Source organism: Calidris pugnax, unplaced genomic scaffold, assembly GCF_001431845.1.
Source record: "Calidris pugnax isolate Ruff unplaced genomic scaffold, ASM143184v1 scaffold63, whole genome shotgun sequence".
NCBI classification, from domain to species: Eukaryota; Metazoa; Chordata; class Aves; order Charadriiformes; family Scolopacidae; genus Calidris; species Calidris pugnax.
Genome location: NW_015090852.1, coordinates 7,609,523 through 7,635,376, shown reverse-complemented (window position 1 = coordinate 7,635,376; position 25,854 = coordinate 7,609,523). Strand labels below are relative to the sequence as shown.

The following is a 25,854-nucleotide window of genomic DNA, read 5'->3' as shown; positions in this document are numbered from 1 at the left end:
CCCCTAAGTTTTCTAATAGAACCTGTTGCAACTTAGATTGAAGATTATAGCTATAATATTAATACACTGAGCGTTTCTGTCAAAGTCCATGACCCGTCACAGTTACTAGCAATTTGATTTGTAAGCAGGTGTTTTAATAACCCTAAGCTCTTCCTGACTCTTACTATTTTTACAAATACTTCCGCTAACTTGAAGGAGATTCCAGCATAGGTCATTAAGCTCCAAGTAAATTCTAGTTTTCCATGGGCTTCAAGAATAGTGGAAAGAATTCCTAGTCTGCAATGTCAAGCTTTGTGACAAGGGTGCTAAGAAAGAAATCATTATTTTTCAAAAGTCATAAGAAAATTATAAAAATTTTGAAAGTAGATGGTTCCCTTCGACACTATTTCCAGCACCTAACATATGTAAATTCCACAATTTCTAAAAGAGGCATTTCCTGTCATTTTTATCTTGCATGGAAAAATATAATAAAAATTAAAGAGGCAAAAGTTTACCCAAAATTCACAGTTGTAGATTGCATATCCATGTAAGTAGTACATGATAAACCATGAGCTATGCACACAGACGCACACAAGTCTGTAAAACACTGAATCTGGAAAATTCAGCACAAAAAGTCAGAGGTCACTAGTTATTTGAACTACTGGGTTTTTTCAACAGTAGATACACAAGAGTGTATCTCTGTGACTAGACATACTGAGAAAGTGCAGTCACACTAAGCCAAAGAATTTCATAAGTAATGATATATTTGAATTACCAAGAAAAAAAAAAGTACAGTAGGAACTGAAAAAAAGAAATCTCATTTCTGTTTACATGATTTCTGTTACACTGTGAAGCAGAAAGAAATTGTAACAAGAAGAGGTATTAGTACATTGGCAGGGCAGTCAAAGAAGAAACTAGCAATAAATACAAGAAAAGGAAATAAAGGAAAGCCAGGTTTTCTCAATACTTGTACCCCAAGACACAGAATTTTGGTATTTTACTCATGACACTTCCAAATAATGATAAGAAAGAAAACAATGACCTCTACAAGACAGAAGCTAGAAGTCGTACAGTTTCCCAACATACTCCAAGGTTATGTATTTTGTATTTACTGTTAGAAGATGAGAAAACTTAAACTACCAAAATGTATAACTTACAGGCATAATTTCTAGTTAGAATTCTTGGACTACTTGGCAAAGAAACTTTAGAGCCACTAAACACTTCTTTGGAGAACCCCTCCTCTCCTCTGCCAAAACTAAAAAGTACTGATTGTAGAGGCCATGCATAATGGTTTAAGAGAAATCTTTCTTCACTAATACTCAGATAGAAATAAACACAGATGATTGCTTTCACTTGACCAAAGTACCTTTTTGCATTTTATTGACTGTTCTGATCAAGATTCCTTCCAAAACTACATCAGTTGTAAGATTTCTTTTTATACATTCTAGTACTAGATTTTGGAAGAAACCGAGCCGTTGTATGAATGCACAGTATCAGTAAAAAGCTACTTTGATGATCACAGATTTGAAAGAGACTGCTTCAAAGAAGTAGCTACACATGACAGATACCAGATGAAGATAATTCTCAATAAATAACTTCTGCTAAGATCCAGGGTTTCTAAATTAATGCAGTAGCTTTGTTTTTCTTCACTTCTCTTTACCTTCACTATAAAGTAGACCCATGTCATATATATTCTAGCAGAGAAATATGCATTCAATTTTAGGTATGATTTGTTTTTAAGTGAGAAAAGAAAGGCATACATACGTGCACACATTTAACACACTTAAAACATGAGGCTTGTAGTATACTAAGAGACAGCTTTTCTGTAACCCCCTTGGCAACTATTACTATTTAGTTTTCATTTATTCACAGAAACGAAGGTGGATTTAAACTCTGTTAGCACTGCATGAATATTTTGAAGAGTCAAAACTGGAAACATCCAGTATATATGTGGTATAGTACCAGACTTAGATACAATGAAGGAATTGAAATAAAAAAAAAAGCCTAAGCAAAATTTACAAAAGCTTCATTCTTTTTTTTGCATTCTATCAGCACGAAGAAATAACACAACTATTATGACAGTCTCCCGCTACAAATGACGGAGTACTTTAAACAAGTTTCACTTACACAACATTTCTTCTCCTCTTTTGAAGTATGTGTTTTAAAAAAACTTCCAATTAACATACTGTACACATTTTCCAAGGTTCTCAAAGATCAGGAACTGTTTCTGGAAAGACTCACTCCAATTTGGCAAACAATTACAGCATACGTTACACTAAGGTGCATTAAATGCTTGGCTTCTGTGAGGGTACGGAAACATGTGCTTACCCACAGTTAAATTCAACAAGCAAAATAATATCAGTCATAATTTAAGATGTGGGTAAAAAAAAGAAAAAGAAAAGAGGAGAGCAAGAGAAAGGATAAGTCCAAAAGGCAGAGAACATTTCTACAGCCAAGTGGAAACAAATGACATATTATAACGGGGATGCAGTCACAGGACTATGTGTAACTCTGTTACAGCTAAACACCAATAGCTTCTGGTGAAATTAGTTCTGTGTGCTACTTGAGTAAAAGTATAAAGAAGCATATTCAAAAGCCAACGAGCACAAAGAAAACATAGTCATGTCTATTCACAATAGTGAATTCTGTACTGAATGTGTGAACAGGACAAGAGTTAGGCAAAATACAAGCAGCCTCCCTTTGCCTGGGATCTTTGTAGTGACACAAGCCAAGCAATCTAAACAGAAAATATCTGTCCGTGCTAGGAGGAGGGGGAGAAATAATACCACATAAAAACAAACTACTTTCCTCATCCAAGAATGGTAACTTTTGACAACATTTGGCACCACAAGTTCAAAGGGCTATTTTATCTGCATTGTAAGTACAGACTCAGGGATTTTTACAGTATTCCTGTCTCCATGCTATTGCTTTTTGTGCCATTAATGGCATTTAAATTATAGACCTACTTCAGCCATGTAGTCAAAACACCACATCACCCAATGAGACACTGTATTATAATGCCAGTGTGTCTGTGTTTTAACTGTTCTTTCATATACTGTACTTCTCGTCAATCACCCTCTTTCTCTGAAAAGAATAGATACAAGAGACGAGTCTATCTTTAGACTCCACTGAAATTTCTTGCTCAGACAACTGCAATACTTCATTCATCATATAGCCGAGACTCCTGTTTACGCCAAAAAAATTTTTAGAGCTACAAATAATAAAGAGCCAGATAAAAAAATTTCATGGAGAATTTAAAATTAAAATATAGGATATAGTTAGGGAGTCAGATAGAAATAATGTGCTTTAAACAAAATAACTTCTAAATTAGATAGGTGGGATTTTTGGTCTCTTTTGTATTTGGTTTGTTTTGTTGTTTTTTTTTTAATTTTTGGTTTTTTATTTTTAAATTTTAACTTTCAGGAAAATAATCCAGAGGTACTGAAACACTATTTTCCAGAGGCAGATAGTTATTGACCTGTACATATATACAGTTATTCACAATAACAAGTACTGATTAAATAATTTGCATTTTGAGAGCATCTTAAAAAAGAATGCATGCAAATTTCTAAAAAATAGTGTGATTTTTCTAAAAAATTGTGTGTCTCTGGTAAAACCCAGAGACACTTCTGCTTCTAAATTATTTTAACAAAGAAGGTAGACTAGTCATATGAAGTCACTAACAGAGCTAGGTACTGAACCCAGATTTTTGGCCTGCATTTGAACCTTTTTTTTTTTCACCTCAAAATCCCAAAGAAAGCTGTTTCAAGGTCACAAAACTGCATCTTGGGGAAGTCTGCTCCTATAAACTGGTCTTCTGCTTGCAGTCCTCAAACAGCCAGGTCCACTTAAGGTGAAAGGGTTTATTTATCTAAGGAAGAATTTTCAAGATTTCATGGTTTCCTATTTTGCAATGCAAAGTACATGCAGTTCATCAGTCTGAACACTCAGACTCTCAAGTTAGTGTTTCAAAAGTATTCACAATAAGAAAAAAGGTTCACATTATTCAATTACAGTCAGCTAATTTTATTCTATATTGGCTTATTTCTTATTTCTAATGCTGTATGCAAAATAAAAAATTTTGTTTTTTTTTTGCTTATTAAAGGCAAAGTCTCAACTCAGAAGAGCTAAATATCAGTAATCCATTTACTTTTTTGAGCATATTTTAAACTTGCCAAGATTATCTAGCACAATGGAATATATTCAGCAGTACAACGAAACTTTTACAAGTGTTTCCACTAGGTGGGGGTGAGAAGGCCGAGAAAAATCAGCCTACAATTTTTTTTTTTTTAAATGCTGAAATTATTTTACTCTTTTCCTAAGTCAAAAGAATATTTTATTATTTTAAGACTGAGCTAGCTTCTTTATTTCTTTTAGTTTTCCTCTCTAATATAATGTCTTCTATTTCCCCCCTGCACTCAATTTTAAACACCATCCAAAGCTACAATGATTTGGCATTGGATAGTAGAGCATGAAAGCAAAACAAAACCCTGCCCATCTATTCACTCATTCCTTCTCACAGTCCAACACCTACAAGAAAAACCCAGCACACCATAGGTGTTGGAGAAAGTTATGGCACACATATGAATATCCCAAGTGTAATTTCATTTTTTTCTCAAATGTCAATAGTCAAAAGGATATATTTATTATTCCTGACCTTTAGGACAAAAGTTCAGAGCATCCTTAGGATATAAAAGTTTTTCTCAAACAGCTGACAAAAACACGTAGATCTACTTTAAAGTCTGAAATATCTTTATCAACAGAAGTGCTTCTGAAGTAGTTCCATTAAACCTCATAGATATTTATACTCACAAATGACTGAAATCAGATAGACTCCTGAAATAAGTGAGGTCAGAGAGGACCTCAGCACTTCACCTAGTACAAAGTCCTGCTCAAACCAGAGCAAAACCTGGAATTACCCTGTGCTGGATCCCTTCTCCAATCAATTTTAAAACATCACTAGGAATGGAGATACCAGCCTCTGCCAACATGTCAGTAATAATCTGAGACAAAACTCTAAACATTTATTTAACAGCAACTGTATGCACAGGCTTACAGAATCAGCCAATGACTAAAAGTGGAAGAAAAACTACATTTTAGCTATGGAGTTTAACTGTTCTTCGTGACATATGGTCTCCATAGTAAAAAGAAATAGCTGTGGTATGTCAGATTCTACCCCATGGTTAATCTTGGTAAATTATCTCAATTAGTCTAGGCCATTACATAATAGTGTACTAAATGATTTAGTAATGATCACTGAATCTAGCCATGGATGATCCTTTGAAGATACTTTTAGTTTTTGCATTGTTTTAATCTGACTACATTAATCAATGCCTTAATAATATTTAGTTTCTTTTAAATTAACATAACTCACTAGAGGCTCTTCAGAAGTTAGTGCAGTCAGCCTGGAGTGGATTCATTCCAAGTACTAATGGTTGGTTCTGATGATTTGATCTGAAATTCCTCCTTGCACAGAATTAACTAGCGTTTTTCCTAGCTTCAACTCTAAACATCAGCATAAAAATTCCTATTTAACTTCATTGAGAACAAAGTAACATTGAGCCCTTCTGAAAACCTACTCTGACAATATACTGTTTAGCCCAAAGCTACCACTTTGGGCTAAACAAGTCACTGTTTATAAGTGAACATGACAAACCTCCATAAGTATCTACTAAAATATATTAGCCTTGATTGCAGAAGATCTCCAGTTCTTAAATAAAGAGTTTGCCTCCTTTAGTTGGTTCAATATAGATTTTGATTGCTGGCCTTTAAATAAGGGTAAAAATACCAGGTAGTCTCTTCAGACATCTGCTTGAAAAGGTGTGGTATTACATGACAAAGATTTGTTTCATGCTTGACTGCTAACAGGCTGTAATTCGTATTTCGGGTATAAAATGAAAGAGCTTACTGGGAAACACTAGAATACCTTCCCCTCTATCCCTTGTCTGAACTGGGAAGTCAGGTCTATTTTTAAGCTTACTGATATGTCCCTGTTGACATCATCAATAGAAATTGACTGATTATTATGACAGAATAGGAAAAAAACTTCATTTAAACACAAACCAAAACTAAGTGAGAATCAACTTTACCCTCAGTTTCCCTTCTTACAAACCACAAGTCTCAAGTTAGACTATATATTTCCACCATTGTCAGGGATGTTAATAATTAAGTATATTTTATTTTATACCTTGTTATATACTTATTTTCATATCTTCTTCTTTTTTAAATCAAGAAAAATACTTGTTATTATTCAATATAGTACATATCAAAATGAAATAGGTATACTACTTTTCCAGTACCTGCATTCTTCGATACTTGTATAGAAAGACAAAAAATTAAATGCTTAAGGCAGTAAATTTTCAAGCAGATATTATCTACAGAGTGCTGGTGGAAACTAACCTTTACAAAAAACCATGCAAAAATATTTTGATTTGCTTCTTGACTACATAGACATTTTTGGCTCTGGGAGGTTCAGCAAACAGACAAAAACACTTGACACTAAAATCCTTTCCACTCTTTACCATCAAAAATGTCTATTATGCTTGTGTTTCAAAGATCCCCCTTTATTCAGATCTGCTTACATTTATTCATGTTCAGTGACCAAATTTTGAATTTCCTGGTAAAACGTCTCTATGTGCTCATTTGCTTTAACTGTTTCAGACATATTTTCTTGCTTTCTCTAAATAAATGCCTTGTCCCCTTCCATTTTTCAACTGGCATGCAAGGGTAGCACAATCATCTGCAATACCAAATCTGTATATTCAAAACTCCAGCCACACATGTTTAATTCCTTGCATAGGCAAGTAACAAGCATTTATATTCAAAGGCATGTGATGGGACTGAAGGGGACAATGGGATAAAAAAAAAAAAAAACCTATCTGTCCACTCTGGGCTTTTCACTACTTATCATCACTCGGATTCACAGGACTGTAGAGAAATTGCTAGCAGGACTACTGTACCTATGATATTTAAATACTGCTATAGATTTAATGATAGGAAAATTAAACAAATTAGAATAAAATTTAAGCTATTATAGCAGAGAGTTTCCATGTTAGTTTAATAACTTTTATAATCAGAAAATTTGCCATAGATACTCTCTAGATTGAACGTGAGCTAACATAATCTGTGAATTATTTTGCTGAGCTCATCCAGAGACCTCGTTTCAAGCTGCAAGTTTTGAGACGCATTTTTTTATGTTGTGCCTGAGAGTTAAAACATTTCATTATTAAGTACCTAAGCCTGATTTGAAGGAAATATGAAGGGACAAACTTCAGGAAGAAATAAACTAAAACCAACCCCAAAGCCATAGAAACATCTAGGCATCTAAAAAACATCTGGATCTAAAAAAAGGCCTCTGTTGCCTGATCACATCTCAAGTGAATATCCATGACAAGTTTAACAAGGAATTATATAAACAGTGCACAGGGAGGTATCTTCAGTTTATAATTACCAACTTGTCATAAGCCACAGACACATAACCCTTTGCGATGCAATCTACGTTGCCACAGTTCACAACAGAATAGTTCCTGAGGCTATTATTTCCCCTTTTCCCTCCTTGTAGTACATTTTTGCAACATATTTCTGAGTTTTATCATTAGTGTTGAGTGGAAGCATGTTTCTGTTGCAAACTAGTACTCCCCCATAAACTCTTTGTCTCCCATGAAGGGAAAATGTAGGACAGAGCTGCAATGGTGGCAGAAGAAACAGGGAGGGTGAGGGGATGAAATACACAATCAGAAACAGTTGCTCTATTAGACCTCTATTAAGCAGCATCCATCTGAGTCACAACAGCTCTTCAACCGCACCTCATCGTAAGCTATTACGCACCACACCTCTCACAAGAATAGGCATGTTTTCCATGTTTCCACACTCTTAGTCTCATTTTTCATAAGCAACGTTTGTTCTCCTTCATTGTCTCAAATTAATGAATGAAAAAAAAAAAAAATCAAATGAAAGTCGGCAAGATTCATACTATAACATATTTCAAAATGAGTTTTTCCAAGTGTAATCCTCTCTAGGTGCCTTCGGGTAACTAGATTATTTTCAATTGTCTGATCTTCTGACTAACAAAAAAATATGAGCAAAATGTTTTAGTAACAAAGCAGTCTAACGACATACTCAAGCAGGTGAACATGGATAAGGAAGCTCAAAACACACAATTAACTCCTCTCAAAGTCAATTGAAAAGGAAAATCCCTTCTTAGAAAATCCCCATCTAAAAAGGAAAATTCCACATTTTAAGACAGACTCAAGGTGATGTACTCAGAGTAGAAGAAAACTTTTCAGATAAGCAACACTTAGGACTCTCATACATTGAGGGTGGAACATAACATTTTCAAAATAAAGGTTATCAGAGGTTTGTTTTGGTTTAGTGGGGGTTTTTGTTGGGGTTTTTGTTTGTTTTGTTTGTTGCATTTTCAAAATAAAGGTTATCAGAGGTTTGCTTTGGTTTGGTGGGGGTTTTTGTTGGGTTTTTTGTTTGTTTTGTTTGTTGTTTTTTTGTTGTTGTTGGTTTTTTGTTTTTTCACAAAAAAACTAGGAGAAATACTGCTTTGATGGTTATAGGTAACCCCCACTAGTAATTCTCCATATTAATAACCTTAAAAACAAGAAGTCTCCCAAAGCTGTTTTCCATTGTTTTAACTCCAGAAAAGAACTTGTAAGATATAATGAGCTTTCTGTTTTCATCTGGGCCATCTGACTACTTGCTGGCAGAGCAATAAATAGAAATAACCTCTACAGTTTGATACATATGAATATAATTTTCTTTTATCTTCTTAGGTTTACTTTCAGTGTGGCTTAGCTAAATGCTAATTTGCATAATAAAAATCCTTCTCAGACCCTAAAATTCATATGCTAACATTTTCAGCTATTAAAGTCATATGCATAAATACTGGGTTCGTACATTAGACTTGTAGAATTAGAAGTTGAAACTAAACCCTTTTATAACAGGAACAGACTTTGTGGCTCTGGTTTACCTGCTAAACTTCTTCCTGGAGAACTATCCAGCTGGAGAAAACATATCCCGTGTACAGATTTCTTGGCTGTGCTATGTCACACATCACCCAGGAACTGTCACTTCAGCAGAAGGAGCAATATCAAGTTAGGCCTAAGAAGAAAGCAGAACATCAAGCAAAGAATATATTAGCCTCTTAGTTAAGGACAAAAAGAGGCAACCAAACCCCACAATCATTACATCCATTTCCTAAGTGAGGAGGAAGAGAGGAGGGGAAGCTGTAAAGACAGGTTAGAGCAACCAAAGGACTGAAGTTATAGAAATAATAAATATTGTGATTATTTTCCAAGTACCCATACCCAAAATATCCATAGAAATTAATATCTATGCAGCAGCTATATATATATATTGCTTAAAGAACTACCCACATAAGAGGACTCTCAGAAATCAGCAGGTTGACTAGAGTGCTCCGAACTTAGGAGGGGGAATAGTGAAAGTCACAGGTCTAGAACTTCAGCCTTGAAACACTGGATTTAACGTTGCTGCTATTATAGTAATATGATCAGGAACTCTTCTCTGGAGTTTGGACCTGAAAACACTCCTCTCCCAGCTGGCAAAAGAGAAGGGACTCTTACAGCCTCCCTCTCAAGGAGCAGCTTACCCTGAATGGGCATTGAAGACCTAGATTCAAATTCCAGCTTTACTAATGGGATTTTGAACCAAAATCCCTTACCCCGTAAGGGTAAGGGATCAGATATTCTGATTGAGAGATGCTCTCAATAAGTTTTCACAATTTGCAAAGAGCAATTAAATATTCAGTTGGCAACAGAAAATATGCTTAGCTACAGCTTGGTAATTGAGACACGAACTTCTCTCGTCTTTAGAATTTGCTCCAATGACTGCTCATAGGAACAGAAAGCTCAGGGGAAGGGAACTGGATGCTCCTTCAGCCTATTGTGCAAGACATGTCCCAGTGAAGCCAGCAGGCCACTTCTGTGGAGGGGTGCTCAGTGCCAGCCTGGCCTAAGCAACAGGGCAGCTGCCAGCATCAGATTTACACTAGGGTGATTTTGTAATGATTGTTTTAAATACTTACTAAAAATTATTTGCATATTCAAAGTGTGATTGGAAATTCATTCTGTTCTTTCTTATACAATGAAATGGCTCTCGGCATTTTTGAAAGGTCCCTGGATTCTATAAAAAACTGGAAATGCCACGAAGATGCATTTATGATTGTGAAAAGGATTTGTTTGCACATTAGCTTCAGTATTACTTTTTCTGATTAATATTACATCATTTTAATTTTTAGTACATCATCTGTTTTGTGAAAACGGGAGGCAGCTGAACTGCTTTACAGGTACTCTGCTGGTTGGCATTCTGTGCACGTGCAAGGCAGTTTGATGTTGATATTTAGACTTGATTGGCAGCAAAATACGTTGTTTAAAATAGAAGAATTTCTAAATTCACTAAACTTAAGTCTTGGCAAGTGAAGAGCTGAATGACAAGTACCACAGTAGCTGCACATAAAGGCATTGCATGGAATATAAGATACCAAAATGAAATAAAATAGGACCTTGCTACCATTTGAGACCAGAGACCAGTTTAACCCTGCAGGATGGCAAGAGATTTGGTACATAACATCAACTTCAGATGGCATTTTTAAATCCTGCTATCTTTTCACTGAAGAACAGAAGATTAGACTTCTACGGACTCTGAGAGACAGGAAGGGGAGCCAGCAGTGATATTTTGCACAGTGACTGATTTCTGGCACCATCTAGCTTCTCTGCATCAGGAATCTGGCAGCCTGGTAGGTGCTTTTAAAAGACACTGATTGAGTAGTTGATACTAGTGCTATACAAAGGCTCAAAACAACAGAAGTAAGAATAAGAAAGGGTAGACTCTAAACCCCCAAACTGCATTAATTTTTCCTTTTTCTTTTTTTTTTTTTTTTAAAAAAAAAAGAGAGAGAGGGGGGAAGAAAATCCTGGGCAGAATGCCAAAGACATTGTTCATCATTCAGCCTCTGACTATGTGTCTCTGACAAACATCTAATATATACCAAACATTTTAGACACAAAGAAGCCATAATGTAAGAAAGACTGTTAGTTCTTAATTTTCATGAGACATGGTATAACTGCAATGTACGAATTTTTTTTGACCAATGAAACTATCCTGTTTCCACTCAGAATTGCAAAGTAATTATAAAGATAGCAAATTTGTATTTATTCACTACCCTTATAAGGATTTCTGAACTATAGAAGCTAATTCATCACTACCAGCTTTGTATGAAAAACTGCTGATGATTTGAGAAAAGCAGCCATGTTTTGTTGCTGAACGTCAAAATGGAATCAATTGATAAGATGTACAAGCTTTCAATGCTTGGGTACTGTGAAATTTTGCAGAAACATATTTACTTGTCAATATAAAAACATATTTACAGATTTACACCCTGGGAAACAAGAAAGGAAGACAAAAAGGTTGGTTTATGTCCTCAGTAGAGGAGAAAAAGGTGTTGAAAGAGGAAAACCAAGAAATCTTACTGAACTATACCAGGCAAGCAAGCATACTCTCTCCAATTCAGAACCTTTTTTCAATTTGCACAGTGCAACTTTCTTTCTATTTGTCTGAAATCACTTGAAATGTGCTTTAGGAGCTAATCCCTTCACATTTGCTTTACTCATCATAGGCCCAACCAAAGCAAGGATTCTTAAATGCGTGACCAACTCACTTTCTCATTTACTTGGTCTTTTCAACTACACAGCTACTGAAATAGAAAAATTAGCTGCATTTACACACAACTAATACATACCAGGTTTCCCTAGTGGAAAGAATGGAACACAGTTACATGCCTTTTTCCTGTAAGCCACTTAAAATGATATTTCTCTGCCTCTTCCTCAGTGTCTTGGTTCAACATACTCCATCTGTATAGACACAATTTTCTTAGTAAAGAGGTCTAGGTTTATTCTGCTCTTGATACATTCACGACCAGCCTTTGTGTTTTGTGATTACATCCAATAACTGAAGCATAAATGCAAGGGAGACGTAGTTGCCTATTTGCTTTAATTGTGTTGCAAAGTTTTCTTCAAAGGAAAAAGTCTTACATTCCATTCTCCCTAGATATTTAGGGGTTTTTAGACTATGCATTTTTCACTTCTTTTAATTATACGAGGGTATGAAGGACATATTTTCCACAGCATAGGGACAGCTGATGTCTGAACATTAGCAAGTCAATATTTGATGTGGCATGAATAAGAGTGTCCAAGTGGGAAGGAATTTCAAGAATTAGATCAAAGTAAGAACTAAAACGGACCCAACAAACTGCAGGCAGAAGTCCAAACTGAAGTTTGAAACGACTCTCAAAGTCAGCACCTGTTATTTGAAGGCACATTAAGCTCATTGAGCAATTACAGATCAGAATGGAAGAGCAAGTACAACAAAATTGGTTAATGGGAACAAATCAGAGAAATGTTCATAAAGGGGAAAAGAAAACTGAAACATCTGTCGACAGCGTACATCTTGGATGCCTGTTAACGGTTTTATGTTCAGTTATATGTTATTCAATTGCAACCGCTACAAAGTGTGAGAGTCTACATAGTTTGGATAAGCCACAGATACTAGAACTAAAGAATCAGGCTATTGCATAGCGTTCATCTGAAAGATAAACTACATTAAAATTAAATAGCATTTATATGCTATTGCCCTTTTCAGTGCTGCACGAAAGCAAGCATTGGAATTTTTAGTAGAAATTCCTCCGAGCGTCAAGGGAAGGGAATCTTTCAAAATTCCTTGGTCCTTTTGAAGTTCTGTGTGTAGTTTGAGCATAACATATTGTTTTAGAAAAAACTGGAAGGTAATTTTCTAGAAAGTAGTAAAGAACTCACTAAGCCCTTCTCCCTTCCTTTTTCCTAATGGGCTCTTATGAACAGCTGCCTTGAAGCAAAGTGACTTGCACATACATAAACACACGTGTGCACAAACATAAGCTCTTGGCTGCCTGCGTTTGTGGTGATTTACTTTAGTGGCAGCATGTCCAATCCGAAATTGTCTGCTCCATAGCTCCTGAACAAAAATGCTATAGTTGGTTTTATTGAAGATGTTATGGCATTGCTCACATCCTCTTTCTAGACGCAACTCTGCTGTTTTTTTCCTTATGGAGTTAGATTTCCTGGCATGCACATATGTGAACCGCCACTCTAGAAGTCAGACATGACCTTCCTCTCTACTTGTATGCTCACGTACCAATAAAATAAGTTGCAACCTTAGCCAAAAAAAAAAAAAAAAAAAAAAAAAAGGGAAAAACCCACACCCAGCAAGTACTGGATTTATATGAATATTTTCAGAAGACACTTATATTATGGAGGTAATCCAATATAATCATAAACAGCTGAATGAGATTCTGATCCTGACCTTCAGGTACCCGAAACAGGTGCTTGAGATTAAGTATTGGAAAGAAGGTGAAGAGCAGAGGAGAGGGGAAAAGAGTTAAAAGTATTATAGGAATGGGGTAATGCTACCCTTGATTTTGATATTCAGGAGTTTGTCATGACTACAGTAGCCCACGCCCTTTCTGCACTGAACAATTCCCAGCATTTCTGTATCACCACATCTCAGATACACAAACTGAAGACTTAACTTTCTAATCTTGCAAGTGTGGGCAGAGAGAAGGAAGGAGAGAGCAAGAAATACCAATAAGTTTCACCTCCCCTTACCCTTACATTACCGAATGATACTTCTCTCTCTCCAAATACTTGAAGAATTCACTGCCTCTACAATAGACTGAGGGGAAAACTGAGAGGAAACAAAATGATTTGTATGCACATCATAAGCTGTTTTTATTTTTTTTGTGGGTTTTTGTTTGTTTGTGGTTGTTGTTTTGGTTTGGGTTTTTTTGTTGGTTTTTTTTTTTTTTAATATAACTTTAAAATATATTTTATATTTTCATTTCTCAAATAGCAGGGGTAAATTTGTAGTTCTAGAAGAAAAAGTGACCAGGATTTGTCACTCTGTTATTGCCTTGCTTAATGGATTTTATATATTAGAGAAAAATCTACATCTTAGAAACCATTTGTCTTCAATTTCATTCCAGTTTTTGCCGTAGGAGAGGTGGGGCAAATTTCTAAGTTTTTTAACAACTCTTTATTCTCCTTCCTCACTGCACAGTGTCTTACATTACATTAGCAGTGCTGCGAACAGCATATGACAACAATACTGAGCTATTATGCAAGACACTCAGATTAGACTCTCATACACCAATTAAGCATGATCCACATTTCACAATGAGAAAAATAAATTCCAGAGGCTTGAACAGACTGGTTATATCCTTTTTTTGGTCATATTATATTCTTCCTTCCATCCTATTCACTAATTTCTTTCTCAGTCTCATATCTGTCTCCCACAGCCTTAAGGAACAGTATTTGGAACCTTAAACTAGTTTCAATCAGTGGCATGAGGTCAGCCATCACATCCATGGGACCATCAAGATTAGAATGGATTTATCCCAAGTCTGAGTGCATTGCCCTATTCAGACAGCTATGCTGCCTGCTAGTTATCAGGTTGAATTGAAAACAAAAGTTATATTAAAAGACAGCAGGATCATTATTTCTCCTTTCTGCCCCCCTCCTCAAGTGCCTGAGGTCATTTTCCACAACAAAAATAAAAGCCCTTCTTGGAAGTGTTTTTGTGCTAAACAGCAGTGGTTAATTTCTTGCAACTAATTAGTTATTCAAGTGAAAGTATAATGATCCTACAACATGATTGAAAGTGCTTCAACTGAGTTTCCTGCTAACAGCATACTTCTAGAAAAGACGCAATAAATCAGCGGGGTTATGGAAATCTTTAAACAAAGCAACTCTACGACAGGAACCCATTAAAGATATAGCCATGTAATATTTATGTACCTAGCTGACGTGCTTTTAACCTAACACTTTCAGCTATAGCTTTTTAGCACCTGGGTCATATTCACTAAGAATGAAATTCACCCTATCTGCTAAAAGCCAACATAATGTCTCTGCATTAGGTGTTTGGAGTCCTCAGTTACCATAGGACCCAAGTGATAGAGCCTTCCCACTGAATGGAATTTCAACCAGATTTTTCTGAAGAAAAACGCAAACAGAACATCTTTAAGTAGCAGAGGAATTTGAATCTGTAAGCGTCAAACTCCCTGATAACCCTTAACAAGAAAATTGAGAGGTACCTAAGCAAGAAAAGTTTTATAAATCCAAGGATATATTGATGCAGAAAATAGAACTTCTCAGAAAGGACACTGTCACCTGTGGTTGTTCAAATTATGTTTACTTGAGTAAGAGTAGTTACTGAGGTGGTAATATTGGATCTCTAGAGATTTTAAGAGAAGGTGCTGACTGCATAAAATGCCAGCCACTTACTCAAAAAACTATTAATTAATTACAGGTTGGTTAAAAAGTATTAGGTACTGCAGAAAAGAAAGACTGTTGTATAGAAATACATTTTGATTATGTTTGAGCCTTCTGGATCTTACAGACGTACAAATCTGATCCCCTTAAATCTCCAAAAGGAAGAGACATTTCCTTTTCTTCCATCACATTAAACTGTGTCTGCACATGTGTTTACATGTATTTTTAAAACACACATAAGCATCTGCAAAGCAAATGGAATGGTTTAATAGTCTCCACTTCCTTTAACTACACATGTTTTGCCTCATCCCATTCACTCATTTACTTCATTGCCATTCTCCCCGTCAGTCTTCCCACAGTTTTAAGAGATAGTATTTGGATTCACAAACCAGTTTCAGTCTAGGTCCCAAACACTGCTTTATTTCCTGCCCTACTCTTCCTTACTGCATCAGATGGCTGTAAAAAGGGAAACCTGCTGTAGGGCTGGAAAAGGGAAAATTCAGGAAGAGGTATAGGAACTGCAGTTTCCTGGGACTCTGGGAAGGGCAGAAGAAGCAAGAGGGTTACAAGAAATTAGCAGTAAAAGGCAATTTAAGGACAGAAAGAGATCAAACATCACTCCCCAAGAAAATCATCTTTGCTCTCACCATAGGTTTTTTGGGCCAATGACCACTTTCAACTAACACTTTCTGTTGGAAAAATAAATTAGGAGTCCAGTTTAATTCTGTCAATAGAAAGTTTAAAGTGGTCACTGGAGCACAAAGTACTTTTCAAAGGGCAGCTGAGCTCAACAGGGACAAGGAGGAGGATGTTGAGTGCCACAAAAATACAGGCAGATTAAAAACATTAAGTGTGCGGCATTTTTTAACAACAAACATAAGGCTTTAATAACAGTTCCTACAATCTTGTATCTATTGTGGGCTATTTTTCTTTAGAAGAATATATATTACTTTAAAAAATCTTTGCCAGTGCAGAAAATAAGTCGTTTGTGTGTGTATTGGTCAAAGACCCAACAGAAAAGAGTAAATGAAGTAGGCATTTGCTCCCTGACTAAACGGAATTATGCTTTGCGTTTGTGCTGCAAATCATTGGATCCAGTACAAGTAACTGTACTGCAATGGGTTTTGCTATGCTAAATATTTAAACTGTGTGCCCAGTCCTTCAAAGTCTGAGCTTATTCTGTGTTCAGAGCTTTGTATGGTTGAGTCAATAGCATATTTGTTTTGAATGGTTGTTCCTAGATAACAGTAACAAAAAAATCCAAAACTTGTTTACATCATTTAACATGCCTAAAAGCTTAGCTCAAAACACTAAAAAAACCCACTCAAAACAAGCAAGCAGAAAAATGCAAGTCTTTAGAATGATCTCTGCCACTGAAAGTAAGAAGTTACACCATCAAAAGGCAAAAAGTAGGTTTTGCCAACTCTGGACCAAAAACTGTTTTGTTTTTAAACTGGAGCAATTACGGGCATAAAAAGATTTCAAGGAATTTCCTCTTCTCCCTGAAGATAGCCACGAGCCTTTCTACTACCCCAGACTGCACACTGTAGTGATTGCAAGATAGGCATATCTTGTGGGTCCTAAGCAGTACCCTTTATTTATCAGAGCATACAGAACGTGTGACAGAGTCAAAACAAAGCAAATTGGATTAATTCCATCACTCTTATGAAAACTTTGTTCCCATCTGAGCTATACCTTCAGCTCTAACATATGTCTAATGTGTTACATCAGCTATTTAGCAAATGCCCCTCTACTATTTTCTCGACTTATATTGATATCTTAAGAATAAGATTTCATCAACATGTACACACAGACACCCATGGAGTGTTCATTATACTTTCTTATTGCATTTGTCTAACTTCTGTAAAGCGTGGTGATATTTTTAAGAACAGAGATGAAGCATAATCTCTCATCTGTTTCAAATTACACATGAAAAATACTACATTAGCAACGAATAGATTTTCATGCGGAAATTTCACAAGGGAAAAAATACAAGAATGTCAAAATACAAATACAGTAAAAGAAATAATGCAAATAGGCAATGATTTACCATCCTTGCTTTTTAAGAATTGCAGTCTGCCTTTAGTTAGTATCCAGTACTTTGTAATAAACAAAGTATTTGAAAAAACATTTTTTCATATCTACATGCTACCTAGAAAGCTCCTGATATTTAATCTGGTAGCAGACACAGAACCCAGAAAGGTGCTTCTTTTCCAGTGAGGACACTATTTCCCCTCTAAGGGCCTGGGGCAGTGTGCTTCAAATGCTAATAGCTTGAGTTGGGTGCAATAGCCCTATATTGTTTATATAGCACTTCACATGTTCAAAGTGCTATGAGATATCAGACATCACTACACTTTTATGAGGCTGTAAGTATTACCCACTAAACATTAGGGTTCAAATGACTTGCTCTTGATCAAAAGAAACTTTGTGCAGCAGTACTGTAATTATTTGAATTTGCTTGTTCTCACAGTCCATTCCTATGGTGATTCAGAAAGAGGAGGGGGATGGGATATAAAAGCCGGTTGCTACTGCGCTCTGCTGTGGCAGTGAGGTACAGACACATGGAGAATCCCTAAGACGACTTAGACTCAAACAGGACCTTTTCCAGTAACTTCTAAAAAGAATTAAACACCAAAAGCAGAAATTAAACAAAACGTTTAAAAATCATAGAATATGTTGGGTTGGAAGGACCCTTTAAAGGTCATCTAGTCTAACCCCCCTGCAATGTGCAGGGACATCTTTAACTAGGCCAGGTGGCTCAGAGCCCTGTCCAACCTGACCTTGAATCTTTCCAGAGATGGAGCACATACCACCTCTCTGGGCCACCTGTTTCATTGTAAAAAATTTCTTCTTTATGTTTAGCCTAAATCTAGCCTCTCTTTGTAAAACCATTAGCCCGTGTCCTATCGCAACAGGCCCTGCTAAAAAGTCTGTTTCTTTCTTTCCTGTAGGCCCCCTTTAAGTACTAAAAGGCCATAATAAGGTCTCCCCAGAGCCTTCTCTTCTCCAGGCTGAATAATGCCAACTCTCTCAGCCTATCCTCATAGTAAAAGTGTTCCATCTCTCTGAAAAGCTTCAGGCACATGTTTCTGAACATATGCATTTCATATAGTCACTGTGAAGAACTTAAAAGACACTGTACTGTACTGAAATACTCCAAAAATCTTAAGATGGGGATCCCCATTCATTCTGAAGTAGTTAGTTTGTTTTTTTAAACCAAAGGGCTAAATAAGCAAGTTAAAACTAATCAGCCCACTTTCTGCAGGTAAAGAACTATAATCTACTATATAACACTTAAGTACAGGAGTACTCAACTGCTTTTAGAAATATAGAATATTTTTAGTCTCTGTTTTTATACATACATTCATCCTATGAAAATTCGATTTCTATGCTGACAGTTGTAAGTTTAACCTCAAAATATCAAGTCTCCATTCCCATAAAATAAATACAAAGACAATGTTGAAAAACAGCCAATGAATCCACAGTCTTAGTACTTATGACAACCAAGTAAATGCTTGACATAAACATTAAAGAAGATACATCCTGAAGATTCTTCTCTTTATAGCTGAAAACAATGTAGAAATAGTAACACTGAGACTGAAGAAAAACAGAGAGAGTAAGAAAACTCTTATCCTCTGCCTTTCCATCCAGCACCCATTCTTTCATAAGATATTGTCTCTCCCACATCTTACATGAACTTGTACACAGTTTGGTTTCCACACATACCATGTTTTCTAAGTGCAGTTTCACTGCTATTGGCCTTAGAATCCTGCCTGCAGGATCCCATGAGAAATAGATCATACTAAAAACAAAAAAGTAGACCCTTACATGATCCAGATTCATCAAATAAAAATAAAAAAAGATACCCATTTAAAGCTATCACAGGAAGGAGGAGGGTAAGGAATTCCCTTCAAGGCAGTAATGACTATGGAGAATTACTAACAGAACCTGTTGTGTTTTAGCCGAGTTGATCATCTTGCTGTTAATATTTACACCCTCTATTGTACAACTTCCATTTGACATTTTTTGGGTACAGACCACACAGAACTTTATGTCAGACTGCATTTGCAATTTCTACTGTTTCGACTTGCATAGCCTGAAAAGTTGAATTACTGAAATATTTGCTAAAATATTAAATTTTAAGCATAATGTCAGTAGGTGAGCATTACTTCATGGATATTAAAGTAAGAAGCAGTTACTGTACTTCCATCTACTGATCTAAAGAACAGATGTTTGCATATGATTTATGGACACCAAATTATGTGCATATCTTCCATAAATAGCAATGTGTTCCAGTGACAAAGAGTGGAGAATTGTCATCCAAAAGGCTGGGAAACTGCAGGCAATATTAGAATTTATTCACCTATTTCTTGGCTTTAATCTTTTTAGCAAAGATTATAGGTCCAGTACTGCAATCTTTTATGTTGGAAAAGCTCTTACAATTTCAAATTTGATCAAACAGGACTAACAACAGGAAGTTGTTGTGGATTCAGGCTCAACAGCTCAGATATAGAAGTCTGTATAGAACACATGAATGCCCCTATAATTTATTTTAAAAGAGTAACAATTTTTATCAATTTTGAGGTACAATAAACATAGGCATTAATAAAAAGCCAATATTGCCTTGGGAATTTTTATGATAAATTTTGTTTTGGAAATGTCTTCAATAACAAAATTTAACAAAATACTAATCAGGTAAAACTCTAATGGGCAAAGCATAGCTTTGAACTCTGCAATTAAATTATTTCTGGAAACGCAATCAAGTATTTGATTGAACTAATATTTTTGCTGCTCCTCACATTTGTTCTGTTCTTAAATTAGCTTGGCTAATCAGCACCTCACCTCATAGCCTCCGTTGTGGACATGCAATATCATCTGATGGCTTTAATTTCAAGAGCAGCCAATTTTTGGACAGCAGAATTGCTAAAAATTTAGTCAAAGGCTACAGACACAAACTAGCATAGTTTGAGATGTCCTAGTTTCTGGGCCAGCAGAACTCTGATAGGACTCAACAAACTGCAGATTGCTCTGTGACGGCTATGTATGTCAAACATGTTTTGATTCAGTTTAAAATATAGCCAAGATATTTCTCCCCTTATTCTTATTTCATGAGCAAAACCCAGGATGATTATGCATAGCGTTAGATTTCTTCATACCATAACGGACATAAAGAAGCCTTGTAGAATGTAGAATTTAAACAAAGCAATCAAAATTTTCCCTCCTCTCTCAGGCTGGCATGCACTAGTGCTTCAACAGGCTTCTACTTTTCTCCAGAAATGGCTGTACTACAGTAAATGGTGAAATACTCCCTAAACCATCTTTGTTTTCCAGCAGAGTTTTACAAAGATTTTTCCACAGAATGGAGGCAACATGAAAACATTGTGATTTCCTAGTTGGATTTCTTGAAAAAACATTGGCCTTAGAAGTACTGTATTAATAATTAGGAGACAATGCTATACTCCAATGCACTGCAGAAACTACTGTGGTTAGTGTTTGTAGAATACAGTGAGAATCTTAGACTACAATGAAGGTTATTGGATTCTGTTCTTAAAGTTTTTACCACCACAGAAGAAATGAACACTTCATTTTCTGAGAAAAAGTACTTCCTCTTGATAGCAGCACAGAGTTTTTACTGTCCACATATAACTCAAAGTCATCCAAGAATAAATTGAATCCTTATTAACTACAGTCAGATGGATTTGATTCCTTTTGGTGGAAGCACAACAGTGTCAATACTTACTGAGATTTAGTATTACTACTAATTTATTGCAGGTAAAATGTCAATACAACATGAAAATTTGTCATTTGAGAAAGTTTTTTAATAAAAAGATGAACACACAACACAAAAAATAGAAAAGGTGATAAGAACTGATAGCTGATCATTTTACTTCACTTTTTTTTTCCAGATGAGCATCCAGGTGCCAGCTGGTGTAAACGCAGATGCCACTGACGTCAATGGAGCCGTGTCAGTTTACACTAGCTGAGAATCTGATCCCAAGTGTGTTAGTGCCATTTTTAGACACTGCCACTGGAATTCACTTTTGCAACACAATCAAAAATACATCCACGCATTGCATTTTTTTCCTGTCCCCAAGTGTATAACTAGAAGCCTGTTGACAGACTGTGGGAGAGGGCAAGTGGGAGGTGGAAGTAGCCAACAACTGTATACAGGAGATAACTTTGCAATATGACTATTAACACTATTGTTCTGTTGTCTTCTTTATACACAAATGAATATTTGCTTTCAAAAAGTCTTAACTCCACCTTCCGGTAAAAATTCATTGCCAGCAAAAGAAAAAAGATGCTGTAAACCACACAGAGCATCTACCACATTAATATGTTAACATACTATTTTAATCAGTGTATCATCTGAATAGGCTGTTTTAATTCACCATTAGGGAAACTCAAATTGTAAGAGCCCCTCCCCAAAACTGAGATATGTGTATTCCCCTAAGTATTTGTTCCTAAACGATCTCACTGCTGTACAAACAGTTAGATTGCTAAAAGTACTAAAACAGCTGTTTGAAGTAGTCTGCAAGCCAGACCTGTCCAACATCTATCGTTTATATTTCATCATGTGGGGGAGGGAGAAGGAAGAAAGGAAGAGGTGGGGCAACAAGCAGGGCAGAGTAGTACTTCACAGTACCAGCCACCATTTCTAAGTAGAGAGAAGGAGCTTTTATTATCATTTTACGTAAGGCAGCTATTAAACATGAATCTACTGCCTAACAGTTACCAGTATTAACCAGTACAATGAAGTTGCATGTTAGCCTTTTGATTCAAGACATCAAGGTCAAAATGGAGAAGCTAACTAATTAGAACTGAAGATGCAGTTCACATAGCATCGAAGTTATTGTCTGTTTGTGCAGCACAACACCCATATCTTCAATTTAGGTCAGGGCTTCAAGAGGAGGAAAAAGACTGAAGATGAGATGCTCTACTTCACACAGTTGCCCTCTGGAAGGACTGGCAAAGGCAGTCACTTAAATTAAGTACAGGTCATCAGACAAGATATATAATCTATTCCTAAAACAGGCAGCTCTAGCAGTCCAAATCCCTATGGCCTTTACAGCAACGCAACGAACTTCTTCCTCATGTACCTCTGTCAATTCATGTTAGGCTCCAATTTTTTTAAAGCGATATTTCATGTACACCATGGCCCTATTGCTCATAGCAAGGAAAGTGTTTTGGTTTATTTATGACCTACTAACCTTAAATTAAAAAAAAACAAAACACATACATCCAATCTGAATGTTCACATAAGCCTGCAGATCTGAAATAAAATTTAAAATAAAGTTGGCATTTGTAACAGCTAGTTAAGCCCAGTAAGGGATTTAAAAAAAAAAAAATTAAAACCAGATGAGAGAAGATGAAAGCATTTTTACCCTGCATAACCTGCACACATCAGGAATCAAGGCTGGAGCTCAGAAGTTCTTTTTTGTGTTTTTGTACTTACAAGTTTCAGCCCATTTCAACAGACACTAGGTAACCAGGGAAATACTGAGGTTTTTCCATTATGGTACAGGGGGTATGGGGGGATAATAACCTGTGAAAAGAATTCCTTCTAAGATGCAATCCACCCAGCTGCAAGCTTTACATAGCTCCTCTCCTTCTCCTACACCCCATCCTAACTGCCAGGTATCAGCCAGGCAAGACCCCATATTGAAATACGAAGTGACAGATGGAAGCAGAGAATAAGAGCATAGGAATAAGTACTGAAAGAAATGACATACAGAAAGAAAGTTTATAATAGGACGGATGTTAAACATGAGTGACCCTAAACCATAAAGTCTCTTCATTTAGCTAAAACAACGCTGAACAGATGCAGATGCACAAAAGACTACCGAGTTGGGGAGCCTTATTCTCTAATCACGCATGCTGGTGTAAGGAACTCCTTCATAACATCCACAGAATTGAACTGTGAGAAAACCAGTACAAAGAAATGGGAAAAAAAAAAAATAAAAAAGAAGGTTGACTACCACATTTCATAAAGTTCAGATATATTCATAATCACAGTGGCTTTCCTAAACAAAACACATCTAATCTACCATAAAGGAGAAAATTAGTCGATTCCAATAGGCTATATTAGTGAGACTCTGTCCTGTAGACACATGTGATAGAAAATACAGTTGAGTTAAATGATGTAATAAATTCATCTACATGCAGAGCAATTATTTGTAAGAAACAGCTGGGACAAAGTCCTTGTAATATTGTTTGTTTACAAAATATATACAGGCAGCACACTTACGACCTCAAGTCTTTTGGTGCTGGGTCCCTTTATGCAAGTACCAACAAATTTAACAAAAAACCACATTTATAAAGATTTTTAAAATAATCAGAAATCGATGAGAAAATTTAAGACATCTTTTACCAAAGAACTATTTAAACAAACGGCAATTCCTGAAAGCCAATGAATCAGTCACAATTTCAGTGCAGCAAGGTAAGAGTGGACCTAGCAAAAAAGAATTCAGATCAGCTGAACTGCAAGACTACCTTCTACAGGAGAACTCTGCTCACCAATGCAAATAAGGTAAAATTCCTAGGTTACCATGTTTTGTCTTCTGATCCAGCCTCTAAAACCCTTTACCTACAACACAAAAATTACAACCCTACATATATAGTTCTTTGAAATAGTTATTTATTTATTTTAAGAATGAGGACAATTGAGTTGGAAACTCAGAAGATTTGAAAAATGTGTTGTGTTACTGTGGAAACATTTAAGAATAAGTACTTTACTGTGTGATAATCAAGTTCAGGATATGGACAGCATGCTGCTACCTAAAAAATATATGAAAAGAAATTTAGGTCACCATTTGCCTTTTTTTCCCCCTGAAACCTATAACAGTTTGCGTGTATGACAATTTCTAAGGGAAAAAGGCCTTCTGTTTAAAATGTTTATTAAGAAGTTAAGCCTTCTTAAAAGAAAATGTAGTTTTTGCCAGTTCTAAGCAAGTTTAAATCCAATTGAACCATGTCAGCAGAAGAAATTTTACTCAATTGGGCAATCTATAATTGGCAACACTGATTCATAAAACTCTTAGCCAGCTCTGTTCATATACGAGATCTTGTATTTTATTTTGCTATTAAGTTCGGTTTTGTGAAATGACATTAATCCACTTGTGCCTGGATCCCTGACCTATATTGTTAAAACCTGAATAAGTGAAATATATTTTCTTTTCATAGAGAGAAGTTTGGAAAATTGCCAGCTCCTTGCACAAAGACTGAAATGGGATGGGCAGAGAAGTGTGTTGGTGGCGGTAAGAGAAAAATGACTGAAACTGCATCATTTGTATGATTAAAATCATTGTGTGAATTTTGATTTCCCCCCCCTCCTTTCAGACATTTGCGGATGCTGTCAAGTCAATGGACTTCTGTTGTAGTGGTTGCTTCAGTGAACATTCAACGCTGTCGGTGAGTTTGGAATTAAAGTGAAAACCATCGACCGTTGATTGTACCCTCCAGCTAACCATCCTCCTCCTTACTTCATGCTTTCAGGCCTTAACACCGAAGATAGCAACCTAACCACCACATGATGTTTCTCCCCCACTCTCTCAAGCTTTACCACAAAAGGTCACAATCAACATTCATTGCTGTCGGTGGGTTTAACTATGTGGACAAGCTCACTGAACAATGAATGCAACTGTGGCCCCACATTTTACAGTTGCCATTGAGAGGCACATCAGCTCTGAAAGCAGTAGTGAGAAGCAAACACTTCTTATAGGCTATATTTTTATGGTAAAAAAAAAAAAAAATAGTTGGGGATAGTCACTTTTTGCTTGCGTGTTTGTAAATGTGTTTAACTTCGCTGACTAGGAAAAAAAACACCTCACTGCCTTTTTCTGAAATATTGTCCTCCCAGGGATAAGCATCGTTGAAACGACAGTCAGTATATAGGTGGAAACTAATAACAACATGAAGAAATTTGTGTATATTCACTCCTAAGGACTCTGAGCATAAGAGGAAAGAATATTTAAATCTTATGTTAACTAGGCATTGTGGAATAGTTCAAAAATTTCTTCTATGCTTGTCACAGCAAATGCAAATGGGAGCCAGAGTTCAAAGACATAGATAAAATATTATATCAAAGGATTCATTAATTTTATACGAAACTGATCTTAAGCACCTAAATAAATATTATTAGACAGCAAATACTACTATATTTACCTTTTTTAGGAATCTGAAAGGTGATAAACGTATATCCAGTAATAATAATGGAACAATAGTTAAACTGTAAAATTACTGTAAACTTTGGGTACCTATGTCACACACTCATTATTGCTGATCATAATAAGAAAATAAAAGTGTAAATAAAGCTCAGAACTTTGTCCTTATTTCCTTATGAATCTTTTTTGACTTCGGGAAGACACTCAGAAGGGCAGTCTACATTTCTCACATTACACAGTCATCGAAGGTAAGTTCAGTCTTTAGAATTAGTGCAATTCAGATATTCTGGAGTAGGAATTGCTTCCAAAAGCTAGGCAATCACACAACATTCATGTTGTTCCTCCTGATAATGGTGGGATCATTAACAACACTTTAGTCTGAT

At 36.0% G+C, this 25,854-nt stretch overlaps 1 long non-coding RNA gene across 3 annotated transcripts in view; it reads left to right on the top strand.

The window, feature by feature from the left end:
* The window catches only part of LOC106888809, a 67,819-nt gene extending 42,205 nt beyond the window's left edge, over positions 1–25,614 (top strand). For 2 of the 3 annotated variants that reach the window (XR_001412205.1, XR_001412204.1), the window contains 4 exons: positions 21,215–23,838; positions 24,492–24,565; positions 24,648–24,719; positions 24,804–25,614. This is a non-coding gene — a long non-coding RNA (uncharacterized LOC106888809). The remainder of the gene's footprint in view (positions 1–21,214; positions 23,839–24,491; positions 24,566–24,647; positions 24,720–24,803) is intronic. The other variant, XR_001412206.1, reaches the window with a different exon arrangement.
* The last annotated feature ends 240 nt before the right edge of the window (positions 25,615–25,854 follow it).